General features: G+C 41.3%; 2 protein-coding genes across 19 annotated transcripts in view; one reads left to right on the top strand and one right to left on the bottom strand.

Moving 5' to 3' along the window:
- The window catches only part of PUDP (pseudouridine 5'-phosphatase), a 148,449-nt gene that overhangs the window by 115,748 nt on the left and 19,955 nt on the right, over nt 1-12,746 (top strand). The gene's annotated exons all lie outside the window — the stretch shown is intronic.
- Nucleotides 1-12,746, bottom strand: part of LOC144307984 (uncharacterized) — a 53,594-nt gene that overhangs the window by 11,597 nt on the left and 29,251 nt on the right. Inside the window, exon 2 of one of the 18 annotated variants that reach the window (XR_013374633.1) lies at nt 1,153-1,356. The exons of the other annotated variants lie outside the window; for them this stretch is intronic. The gene's annotated coding sequence lies outside the window, so the exon portion shown is untranslated. Of the gene's footprint in view, nt 1-1,152; nt 1,357-12,746 lie in introns of those variants that run through there. 18 annotated transcript variants of the gene reach the window in all.

Below are 12,746 nucleotides of genomic sequence, written 5' to 3' on the forward strand. Positions count from 1 at the left end.
ATTATTGCTCTACACTTTATATGTTTCAACTTTTTTCATTTAATGAGGCTAAAATAAAAACCCACGTTTCTTAAAATTGGCATATGAGATGCTTAAGTGTCTGACTCTTGATTTCAGCTCAGGTCATGATCTCAGGGTTGTGAGATCGAGCCCTGTTGGGGCTCAGCGCTGGGCGTGGAGCCTGCTTAAGATTCTCTCTCTCTCTCTCTCTCTCTCTCTCAAAATAAATAAATAAAATAATGAAATAAATTCAGCATGTGTGTAATAAACTTTCTCTATACACTCATTATCATTGCTTACCCACTAATAACTGCTTATTAATGTGGTTATTCCCATATTCCTACATGACCAGCATAAATAGCATTTTGAGTGCAAGTGGGTTTTTTATTGTTGTTTTAAATTTTATTTATTTATTTGACAGAGAAACAGAACACAAGCAGGGGAAGTAGAGAGGGAGAGGGAGAAGCAGGATAATAAATAATTATTAGCCTGTCCACTAACTCACGAATGCCAGACTCTACCACCTACAGAGTTCATTCTTCCCCATGTTCTAAGGACCCCATCCCTTCATATATTTTATTTCCTTGAGCTACCTTAGAAAGCATCTATCCCAGTCCAGTGTTTTATAGATGTGAAAACTGTAGTCAAGAAACACTAAACACTTTTGCCTTTTCTCAAATCAGAGTCAATAAAAGACAAGAAAAAAAAAAAAAAGAAGCCAAGGGTAACACCCAAGTCTTCACACTACATTTTTCCATTCATTTATTCATCACCAAAGGATTTGTGAAGTACTGTCTACGTGTGAGGCAAAATAAACAATGCAGACCAGAGTCCAGGCCCTCACGCAAACATACAAGTGGCAGCATGGTGCCCGACCACGGGAGTCAGCAGTTCCACTCCTAGTTGCATGTTCAAGAGAAAGGAACCATGTACACAAAAGAAAATTGTGCGTAGACGTTCATGGCAGCATGATTCGCAACAGCCAAAGGGCGGAAGGCAACTCAGATGTCTTTCAGTCCGTGAATGGATAAATAAACTGTGGTCTGACCATATAATGGAACGTTATTCAGCCCTGCAAAGAAAGGACGTACTGACACATGCTACAACATGGATGAACATTGAAAGCATCCTACTGAGCAAAAGAAGCCAGTCTCAGAAGAGCACAAACTGTATGACTGTATTTCTTTGAAATGTCCAGAGTAGGTAGGTGCACAAAGAGAGAAAGTACATTCCCGGCTGTCTAGGGCTGCAGGTGTATATGCATTGGGGATAGGAGATGATCGCTTCAGGGTGCAGGGTTTCTTTGTAGGGTGATGGAAACGTTCTAAAATCGACTGTGGTGATGGTTGCACAACTCTGTGAACACACGAAAAGCCATTAAATTGTACAGTATGTGAAAGGTATCTCCACAAAGTTCTTAATTCCAAAAAAAAAAAAAAATACACAGGCCATGAGTGTGCCACACAGAAAAAAATTAAAAGGGAAAGGTATTTAAGAAGTGCCAGTGGGGTTAAGTTTTAGTAGAGTGCCTTACACAACATTCTCTGAATTCCTATAAATAAGTAAATCTTAAAGGATTTTTTTGACTCACAGCCAACTAATGACATGCCCAGAGGTACCCACTGCCCTCCTGCCACATTAATTAAATTGTATCACCACGGGCTTAAAAAACATCCAAATGATTTCTGGCCCCAGGAAACTCACGGTTTGACCAAGAGAACGCTGCCTATAAACCCACGGGAGGATCCCGCCTCAGGGATAAGAATTCTATCTGAAGACTAATTGGGTTTCACACAATGTGCTCACCCAGGGGCTTTGCTTTGCAGGCATAATCTTGGATGAAAATTGGGTGGTTTAATAGCCACAGGCCCACTGAATCCACCGAGTCAAGAAATCAGTGCCTTTCTGGCCATTGTATCCTCTCTACCTACATGTCATCACTTCTGGCCCTTGTAGGGCAAGAGTTTTTAAAAATAAGTACACTTGGTATCTTTCCAAGTTCTATTCCTGAAGAGTGCTGTGAGGTTTGTCAAGAGTTCAGCAAGTTTTCCCAAGAATGGCCAATTGGGAGGCATCCTCTTGCCCCGTAAATATTCTTAGAGTGCCCACCTTCCTGAAGCCACGATGCAGCCGCCATCTACAGGGTGGCCTTGGCGGGTGTGCCCACTGGCGCTTGGCTATTGTATCCAGACTGCACCTGCTGCCTCCAGCCCCAGACAGCCCAGGTGCCTACTCTCACCAGCGACAGATCCATGACAGCAACAATCCCGAGGGGATTACAACTACCTCTTGAGTCCCTAGGGGACACACAGACTTGACCCTGTACATTTATAAGATCTAATAAATTGTACCCTCCAGAAGGGATGCCCTTGAAAGCGTTATAAAGGCATAACTTGACCACGAAGTGGAAAAGTCAGGAAGTTGCCGAGGGCTCTGGTCTGACCTTTCCTTGCACTTTTTTGCTATTTCTGTGGTTACATTTGGCTCTGAATTTAGAGTCCTCTCTTGGGCTTCCGAGGAAACGTGCATCCTGGACGGCCGCCAGCCCTAGCGGGTGATAAAGACTAGCAAATGTGAAATATAGATTTAGAGGTGTCAGAAGAAAATAAATTGGGTTCACATCATATTTTCTTCTGAATCTGAATGTCCCGAAAGTAGGATTTCATTTCCAGTCTCAGACCTGAGGCAGAGATGGCCTGTTGAGCCCCTATGAATCAGAAAGTTTGGACACAGCCTTCTCCAGCTGCAAAGCCCCCCGTCTCATCTGTTCTCCAACCAAAATAAAATTAAGGTTTGGAAAGCCTGCTCTGGGCAGTAACTACTTATGCAGGAAAGTTAGAAAACTGGAAATCACCAACAAAGAGCATAAAATGTGTGACTGTCACGCAGGTAAGATGTGATGGATTCGGACAAAACAGAAAAGAGAAGGCCCAGGAGGCATGCATTAAAAGAGTCCGCAAAGAAAAATGCAAAATCCACTATACTTGGAAGCAGCAGATGAAGGAGAGTAGATGAGAAATATCACAGCCTGAAGAAGAATGGACACCTCTGTTTTCCTAAAGAACATCAGCGTCATGAAGGAGCGTTATCAAGTTAGGAAGGAGACGCCATAAGGAAACCAGCTACGGGTGATGGAAATTAGAGATACAGCATTTCATGTTCTAACTAGTGTTGACCATGTGAATCTCTTACCATCCCTGGGCTCTCCTTCCAAGAGGAAAGAGCGTGGATACCTACTTGTCAAGGTTGCTGGATTGTTAAGTTTCATAGGTGACAGGAACTAAGAGAAACCACTTAATAACATAAATTGGGTATCGCGACCCACGGAAAATGTTCTAGATGGGGCTCAGTGCACTATTCCTACAGGCCAGATGCAGCACGCCTCCGATGTCTGTAAAGAAAGTTTCACTGGAACACCACCATGCCCGTTCAATATGCATTGTCCACAGGTGTGTTCCTGCTACAGCTGCAGAATCGATTAGTTAAAATTGAAGCCATATGTCCGCCAAAGCTGAAGATATTTGCTATCTGACCCCTGACAGCAGAAGCTCACTGACCCCTAGTCTAGAACATCAGTTGATCATCCACTTGGAAATAGAAATAAGCTTCCATTTATTGGTCATCTGTTACGTCTGCTCATAGATGATTTCATGGACTCTTACAAGCTAGGTGCTGTTATCTCCACTTTATTTTTGAGGAGAAGGAAGCGTGTCATTTCTGCAAAGTTACATAATGAAAACGAGCAGAGCCAGAATTCTGATTTGAAAGTCAAGTGTACGTCATTTCTCATCATCATCATTTTATTCTTTTTTTTTTTTTAGAAAGCACGTGCACAAGCACAGTGGGGAGAGGTAGAGGGAGAGAATCTTAAGCAGCTCCATGCCCAGCACATCATGGGTCTGATCCCATGATGGAGATCATAACCTGAGCTGAAATCCAGAGCTGGACGCTTAACCAACCAAACCACCCAAGCGCCCAACTGGCATTTTAAATTTTTTTTTAAATGAAGGATATAATGCCAGGAGAGAAAAATAAAAATAATGAATTGAATAGAGATCATAACCTGAGCTGAAATCCAGAGCTGGACACTTAACCAACCAAGCCACCCAAGCACCCAACTGGCATTTTAAATTTTTTTTTAAATGAAGGATACAATGCCAGGAGAGAAAAATAAAAATAATGAATCGAATAGAGATTGTTCAGCCAATTGATATAAGGTGAAGCACCAGCAAAGAGAAGGAGCCACCCTTTGCTGGTGGTTTTATTCAGAATTGCAGAAATCCCAGGCAAGGCTCCGCTTTCCTCAAGGACCCAAGACGGGCCCACAAGAGAGGATTTTGGTGCTTTAGTCTCTGCTCATCTTTTCAGTCGCACTTCCTATCCCACCCAACCCTGTACCTTAAAATGAAGTAACTCACAATGAGAGGGAGCTCTGCTCTCAACTCACACCCTAACCTCACAGGTAGACACATATGCGCATGTGCTTGTGCTTGTGCTTTCTTCCTCCTGAGAATACAAGGCAGGGGTCTGCATTCTGAACCCTTCAGGAGTCCTTCTCCAGCCCCAGATGGAACGCCTCTGGGCTCTCGGTGCATTCCATTTGCCATCCTTGACCATCCCAAAAAGACCTGTCTGTTCGCCCATCTATCCCAATGCCCTGGGGGCATGTTGTGGTTCAGGGCCGTGTCTTTTCTTAGCACGAGGTGCCCAGCTCAGTCTCTAGTAGTGAAGCAAAAATCACTTATTGGAACCAACCTTTGCAAGTGTCCCATCAAAGAACAGATAATTCTAGAAAGAGGACTCAATAGAAAGTTCATTTGCAATTGCCAATCTGTCTCTCCCATCCAAAGTGTGCTCTGTTTGGTGCAACTCTTCCCCCAGTCGTCTGTTCACTGTCGCCAACGCTTCCGTCAGAACAAGAGGCAAGCTTTCCAAGTTCCAGAGGGGTGGGGGTGGGGGTCTCTTCTCAGGAGATGAGGGGATATAGCAAGGAGGAGGAAGAGGGAGAGCTCACCTTATTGTAAGTGAGTAGGACTTCAGGGAGAGCTTGTCCTACTGAAGTTATGGGCTTAGAAAATCGGGATTGGTCTCCCTCCAAAAAAGGGCGGACTGTCACGTGGGCGTAATGGCATGTCTCAGGCCGTCTCAGGCTCTTGAGTGCTGAGTATGAAGAACGTGAGGGTAGAAATCTCCTTTGCTCGTTACTAAATCCTCCTTTACGGAGACCTCAGATAGAAAGCCTCTGTCGACAGGTTGGCAGTTATCGTGGCTGGGCTGATGCTTCCTTATTCATATCCGAGCAAGCCTTTACTTCCCTTGTTTGGCTTTTCTCTGTTCTGAGCTGCTGCCGTCGATGTCAGGCGTGGGCTTGTGGCATTACCTAAAATTTCACAAGTCCCACACCTTTTTGACAATATGCTTCTCCAGTACATACCTGGCCACTGTACTTCTCCCAAGGAAAAGCTTTTTCTCTCAGACTCCCATACATGGAGCTGGTTACATTTTGGCTCTAATTATCCAGTTGACCACACAAAACCACTTACGTTTCAGTCTGTCTAAGAACTCTTTCTTGCCTGTCCTGCAGGCAAGTATCTTCTTTGTGACTGTGAAAATCAGCTGCTTAGATAACCTGTCATGGACCATTATTCTCACCACGTATTTGATTTTTTAAAAAATCATTTAAGGGGCACCTGGGTGGCTCAGTCGGTTAAGCATCTGCCTTCAGCTTGGGTCATGATCTCAGGGTCCTGGGATCGAGCCCCGAATCGAGCTCCCCACTGAGCAAGGAGCCTCTGCCTCTGCCCCTCACTCCTCCCTCTCTCTCACAAATAAATAAAATCTTTTAAAAACCATTTAAAATAGAAAAGACAGTGACTGACAAAAATATTCTGTTGATACCATCTTCTGGGAAGAGAGTAATTTGAGACTGTGATCAACATAAAGGACAAAAATATGAAAATAGAAAGGTGCTCATCACTGAGGAACATATCTCTACATGCCCTGGATTTACCTAATTGTCACATTTATGCTAATGACATACATTATCTTTTATTTTTACTCGGAGGTAAAACAAGTTTGAGTAGCTGCCAAGTTGTTAAGCTTGAGGGTGATGCTGTATGTTTCTAAGGACATAGGTGCTGTTCCATTGTGTATACGTGTCTACTGACCTGACGCTCAAGTTCAAAACAAAGGCAGTGGAGAGAACATGAGACTTGATCTCAGGAAAATTAGCTCTACTGCTCACTAGCTGAGAACTTGTGCATCTCTCTTGGCATCCTGGCCTCAATTCCTCAATCTGGGACATAAGGGAGCTGGAGTTAGATCCTAAGAGTGCTTCCCATTCCAAAATTCCCTGGCGTTATTTATCCACAGGAAGACATAAAAGAATGCCAAAAATAGGAAGCAAGATACAACCAGGCTGAGTCTATTCATTGCCAAGCAGCTATCTCTGAGTTTGTGAAGATGTGGAAGAGGACAGTAAAGAAATTGTTCCAGGAGACTTGAAACAAAGAAAATCCAGAGTCCTTCCAAGAACCTGGGAAAGCTGCATTCATTAGGACACATGCACTTTTTACATGCATAAAGAATCAATCTGAAGTACACTTGATACGTGGATTCATAAGTGAGTGAAAAAGCTTATTTGAAAATTGAGGGAAAAAACAGCCACATTGAATGATGTTATCATCTGAAAATTCTCAGGGTCGTATATACAAATAAATGTGATCAAATTTGTATTGCTCTCTCCGCCCCAAAGACTGTTATATCTTTTTATGAAATGAGTAGAGCATAACATCATTTCTCTAATTTGGCCAATTTGACTCAACAACCAACCAACATGTGCTAGATGAATCAACTGTCGTGGAATCAGCAGTCTTGAAGGAGATATGGACCAAAAAGTAAAATATTAAAAACATAAGGGGCCCATATGTGATTGTATGGCTATTTCAAGGGAGATAATTAGTGTATTTTATTTGTTTTATAGTTCACAATTTTAGAAATAAGCAGAAATAACCCAAGTTCTCATTCATAATGTTATAGATATCTCTGCTTTCCTGACCAAAGCAATGGAACACAACAAACAGAAGGGAAATGTTAAACTTCATCTTTGATGAAATGAAGGACCACATAAGTGTTGAACCACCACCATATAACGAAAACCTGCTAGTGTGAGTAAAATTTGGACAGTGTGAGGAGGAAGGAGATGCCGAAGAAGGAGGAACACCTCCAATATGTTCTTCAGGATGTGGCAAAGCCCAAAAGGCAAAACGTTGTTTGGAAAAATGCAAATTGGGGATGCTGTTGGATGATGCCGAGAAGAAGCAGGGTAAGCAGGATGAGTCAAGGAGATATGCAGTCATAGCACCTTTGCAAGTGTGGCTACAAGCATGGCATGATGGAACAGATTTTAAAGATGGTAGCAATTCTGCTGATCTGGCTGAACAAAATGGGTGAGAGTTTTCACTCCCCCCGCCCCCAAAAAAAATATTGTGAATTTTGAGGTGGAGAGGCCCCCTAGTAACTGGGAGCAAGGGTGTATTATAATGCAAAGTAGTGATGGGCAAAAGTGCTTGGAGACAACAAAAGCAGGCATAGAGTGTCCAAGGTACATATAATCTATACTTTCATAAATAGAAGACGAAAGCACAACAGGAAAAAATTACAATTTGGAAAACATTTGACAAGAAATGGCAAGGAGGGTCACATAACCAGGGAGGAATCTAAAACCTTTCTGTGGATTTATAAGAGTTTATGGGGATTTCTCAGTTTCAGAAGGAGGTGTGGCTTTCTTTGAGAGACAGTACTTAAGATACTAATCAAAAAGAAGTGGTTCATTTACACGTGGAGCAAGAACAGAACAGACAGGCAATTTTCAAAAAGAACAACATGACAGCCGGCACCTGGGTGGCTCAGTTGGTTGGGCGTCTGCCTTCAGCTCAGGTCATGTCATGATCCTGGGGCCGTGAGTGGGGCTCCCTGGTCCATGGAATCCTGTTTGTCCCTCTCCCTCTGCCTGACACTCCCCCTGCCTGTGCTCTCTCTCAAATAAATAAATAAAATCTTAAAAAAGAGAGAGAAAAAAGAAAAACATGACAGTCCAATGGCAAATAATCCTAATGGGTACAAGAAGGCTGATGTTTTAACAGAAATTGTGATGACACGAAGAAGCCCTCTAAATGAACTCAGAACAAGAACATGGTCCAACTATGAGAGAATGGGCACAGAAGCAATCAAGGAATATAAAGTCTTTGCAGAAATCTTTAAGTATCAAGAAGTCTTAAGCCCAGGGGTTCCTGGCTGGCTCAGTCAGTAGAGTATGTGACTCTTGATCTTGGGACCATGAGTTCCAGCCCTATGTTGGTTATAGAGTATTTATTTATTTTTTAAATTAAAAAAAGAAGTCTTAAGTTCAGAATGAGTCAAGGCATCTAAAACTATGAAAGATATCACAAGAGTTTTGAGTTCACACTGTTAACTAGAACATAGAAGATCTTACTCTGTGTTCTATAGGATCAGCTAGCTAGACAAAATATGTGAAGCCTTCACGGGTACTTCTCTAGATTGACTGAAAATTATCCTCTAAATCTTTCTCTCACAGGATCCAGGTAGTTAACATTCTCATTTTTTTTTAAGTAGGTTATATGCCCAGCATGGAGCCCAGTGCAGGGCTCAAACTCATGATCCTGAGATCAAGACCTGAGCTGAGATCAAGAGTCTGAGGCTTATTAGAAATGACAAATACCCACCATTTGCTTCAACGTGGATGGAACTGGAGGGTATTATGCTGAGTGAAATGAGTCAATCAGAGAAGGACAAACAGTGTATGTATGTTCTCATTCATTTGGGGAATATAAATAATAGTGAAAGGGAATAGAAGGGAAGGGAGAAGAAATGGGTAGGAAATATCAGAAAGGGAGACAGAACATAAAGACTCCTAACTCTGGGAAATGAACTAGGGGTGGTGGAAGGGGAGGAGGGCGGGGGGTGGGGGTGAATGGGTGACGGGCACTGAGGGGGCACTTGACGGGATGAGCACTGGGTGTTATTCTGTATGTTGGCAAATTGAACACCAATAAAAAATAAATTTATTATTTAAAAAAAAAAGGAGTCTGAGGCTTAACCAGCTGAGCCACCTAGAAGCCCCTCTCACTAATTCGTTATGACTATCGCTATCCCTTCCACCTACTGATGTTCCTCTCACTGTCATTCCCCCCACCGAAGCCAAGCTATAGTTTAAACAGTCATTCCTGATTGCCATTTTAATAGTCCTGGAGAGAAGGATATATATTATTTTGTCCTTTAAGGTCTTAGCTAATCATCAATAAGTGGTAATATATAGGCTATAATAAACTTGGGAAATTAAAAAAAAAAGTCTCCATCCTGTGGCATCTAACTACCTCTTCTTTACTTTGGAGCACTTCACATCTGTCCACCTTCTGCAGACATTTGTCTCTTTATGCAAAGTTCACACTGTCCTTAATCCTTTATGAACTACAGATGGAAGGGCTTAAGAAACAAATAGCAATTTTTTTACTGACTTCTTCCCTTATAAAGACTACTAATTCCCAAGATAGGACAATAGGTGGGAACTAGCTCTGCTCAGGTAACTGCTTATACTCAAGTAATGGACATTTTGAAGGAACCCTCCCAGCTTCCTGACAAGCTTAGTAGTTGCCCTGTGCAACACCAAAGTTTCCTTGGATCCTTGCTTCTAAAATTATGTGATCGCTGTGGTCTTTCCACAACTACCTAGCATAACAAAATAGACTAAACTTTAAATATTTCCTCCCACAATTCTTTTTCATTTTTCTTTTTTTCTATTTTCCATAATTGGCTTTCATAACTGTTTCACATCCTCTCTGTTCTCTGATTTTTGACTACCACTCTCCCAAAACAAACAAAACCAAGCAAGCAGTTATTAGCAGAAAAGCCCAGAATGGGATGATTTTGTCTGGCCAAATTGGCCAAAAGATAAAGAGCATACCAGAAATTATAGTCTCTCACAATATCAAGGGGTTCCACGGAAAGAACTCTAAATTATGGATGTTCCATCATCCAAGTAATTATGCAAACCATTGACTACTTCTTTCATAGGAAGAATAGCTCTTAGACTTTAATTTTGCTTCTTCTGCTCTGTCATTGAGAATAACCTGCAGACAGGTAATTGTGAAACTAACATTTAGAAGGACATTAAAATCCCAAGACCCGGAAGAGGTTAGAAGGGGAAACCAATTTTGGAAGAAAGATTTTCTAGCCTGGATAAGCTGCTTCTCAAATTCATGAAAGAGCTTACAAATTGTCTGGACTAATTATCATTGGCAATGTTGAAAAGTCATTTATAAGACAGCAGCAATTTCCATCCAGAAAACTGAAAGTGACCAAATGTTTTGATTTTTCAAAGAACAAGGAGATGAATTACACAAATGTGTGAGCAAACAAGGTGGGGTGTTTGACAATGTCAAATGCCGAGAAGAGGTCAAGCAGGAGGTAGCTGAGAAGAGGACGCTGGACTTGATGATTGGATCTTGCTTGAGATCACCAAGAAAGCAGTTTAGCTCTGAGAGAACATGAACTTAATGTCATCCCTGAGGATAATTTGGAAATGGATTATTTTAGAGGCTGGCTGGTGAACACTTAAATTAGAAAATGGAGGTCGCTATGAGTCAGGGTGGGCTCATTATGAACAAAACATGCCTGATTAGAATCATTTCACTGGACTGATAAATACAAGAAATGTAGTAGACCTGAAGGATCGTATCTTCATTTGAGCAAAAATTTGATGAAGTTTTTTAATCGTAGCTTTGAGGACTGGGTGATGATATAATCAAGATCAGGTTAAAATTATGGAAATTAATGATTAAGGGATATTCACGTGGGGGGTTGTTTCTCATAGTCTCTCCGTCGCTTGCTCATTGGTCGTCTCCCGTGGACCATTTTAATTAATAGCTTGGATGAAGAAAAAGATATCCTGCTGACCAGGGTTACAAAGTAGTAGAAGCTGGGATGATTAGCTAATGGATTGAGTGACACACTTGAGACCAAACTAAGCCAGGGCTATGGCTGGGCTGGATTGATTGAATGAATCTAACAAGATGGAGACTGATATCACCCAAGTACTTGGTCAAATACGCCAGCCTCTCAAGTACCAATGAGGAGAGAAATGCCTCAACAACTAAATAAAAAAAAAAAAAAATACACATTTTAATTGACTCTCAGGCCAATGCGTGTGTTCAGTTAATCCATCTAACAACAACAGAAACTTACCCAACTGCACACACTTACAGAATAAATAAAATGTTGGGGGTGCCTGGGTGCCTTAGTCAGTTAAGCATCCAACTCTTGATTTTGGCTCAGGTCATGATCTCAGGGTTGTGAGATTGAGCCCCAGGTTGACTTCTGTGCTGGGCATGAATCCTGCTTCTGATTTTCTCTCTCTCTCTCTCTCTCTCTCCTTCTCACCCACCCTGTCCATACCCCCTGCTTTCTCTCTCCCTCAAAAAGAAAAGGAAAGAAAGAAATGTTGAACACAATGAAAGTAACTCCAGTTTGGACCTCACTGTAGATGATTGCATTTGTTAGAATAATACAGAGCCTGGTAACTACTTAAAAATAGCCTTTGGTATTTATATAGGCACATCCCCAATCAACAACAAATTTGATAAACCATGTAACTTTTGGCCTGGAAAATTTCATTTATGGGTTGTGAGTGTCACTGGAAACTCTACTGAACTGATCACCCACAGAGTTGTGAAGTTCTGTCCTGAGGGCCCAAATAATATATTTCCAGAGAAAGCCAGATATGGTGGTGAAGGACCAAAAGATAGGCACATGGATGGATGGAAGAAAGGAAAGAAAGAAAGGCATGAGGGCCTCATGCCTCATGGGATGAGATAAGAATGGGATAAGAATGGAAGAGGAATAGGGTGGAGGGACAGACATGTACTTGAACCTTTCTTGATGATTCATATACTTGGGTGATTTCCCTGTATACTTGTATCCAGACTTCTGAGTACAGCTGGTGATGACTAGCATACCATAGCTATGATACCGTGTCTCAAACAGAACCTTCCTCATTGCACATTCCCTTTGTGACATTTCATACAATGATAAGTAACCATGTGAGTACTCCTTTCTCTGCCCCACTAGACACTAAGGTAGGTCCATGGGAACATACACTGTGTTGGTCTCTGTCATCACTGTATTTTTAATGCTTAGTATATAGCCATATGTGAGCATGTGCTAAGCACTCTATAAACGTATTTGAATTAATTTTTGAACATTGCTTAGCAATTCAATAACTTTCCTCTAAGGTGGAAATCTTTTAAACAGAATGTGTATAATGAAAAGAAAAATGCCTTTCGTGTTAGCATGTGAATGTTGCCGGCGACAAAGGAAAAATGCATTCTCTCATAATACATGGAATGTCAATGAAATTTGAACAATTGGTTCATAAAGCAGATTATTAGTAAATCTCTTCAGGCTGGTATCATATAAGTCACATTTTCTCTTTATAATGCCTTAAGTTAGAAATCAAGAACAAAGAGATAAATAGAAATCAAGAACAAAGAGATAAATAGGTTAGTATAGATAAATAGAAACAAGGAAATATTTAAAATTTTAAAGTACACATTTTAAAAAACTCATGGGTCAAAAAAGAGATCATAATAGAATGGAAGATATAAAGAGTGATAATACTATATACTTTACAAAGGGGAGATACTATAGAGCAGTATCTTAAGGGAAAATTT

Source organism: Canis aureus, chromosome X (assembly GCF_053574225.1).
Source record: "Canis aureus isolate CA01 chromosome X, VMU_Caureus_v.1.0, whole genome shotgun sequence".
Lineage (NCBI taxonomy): Eukaryota > Metazoa > Chordata > Mammalia > Carnivora > Canidae > Canis > Canis aureus.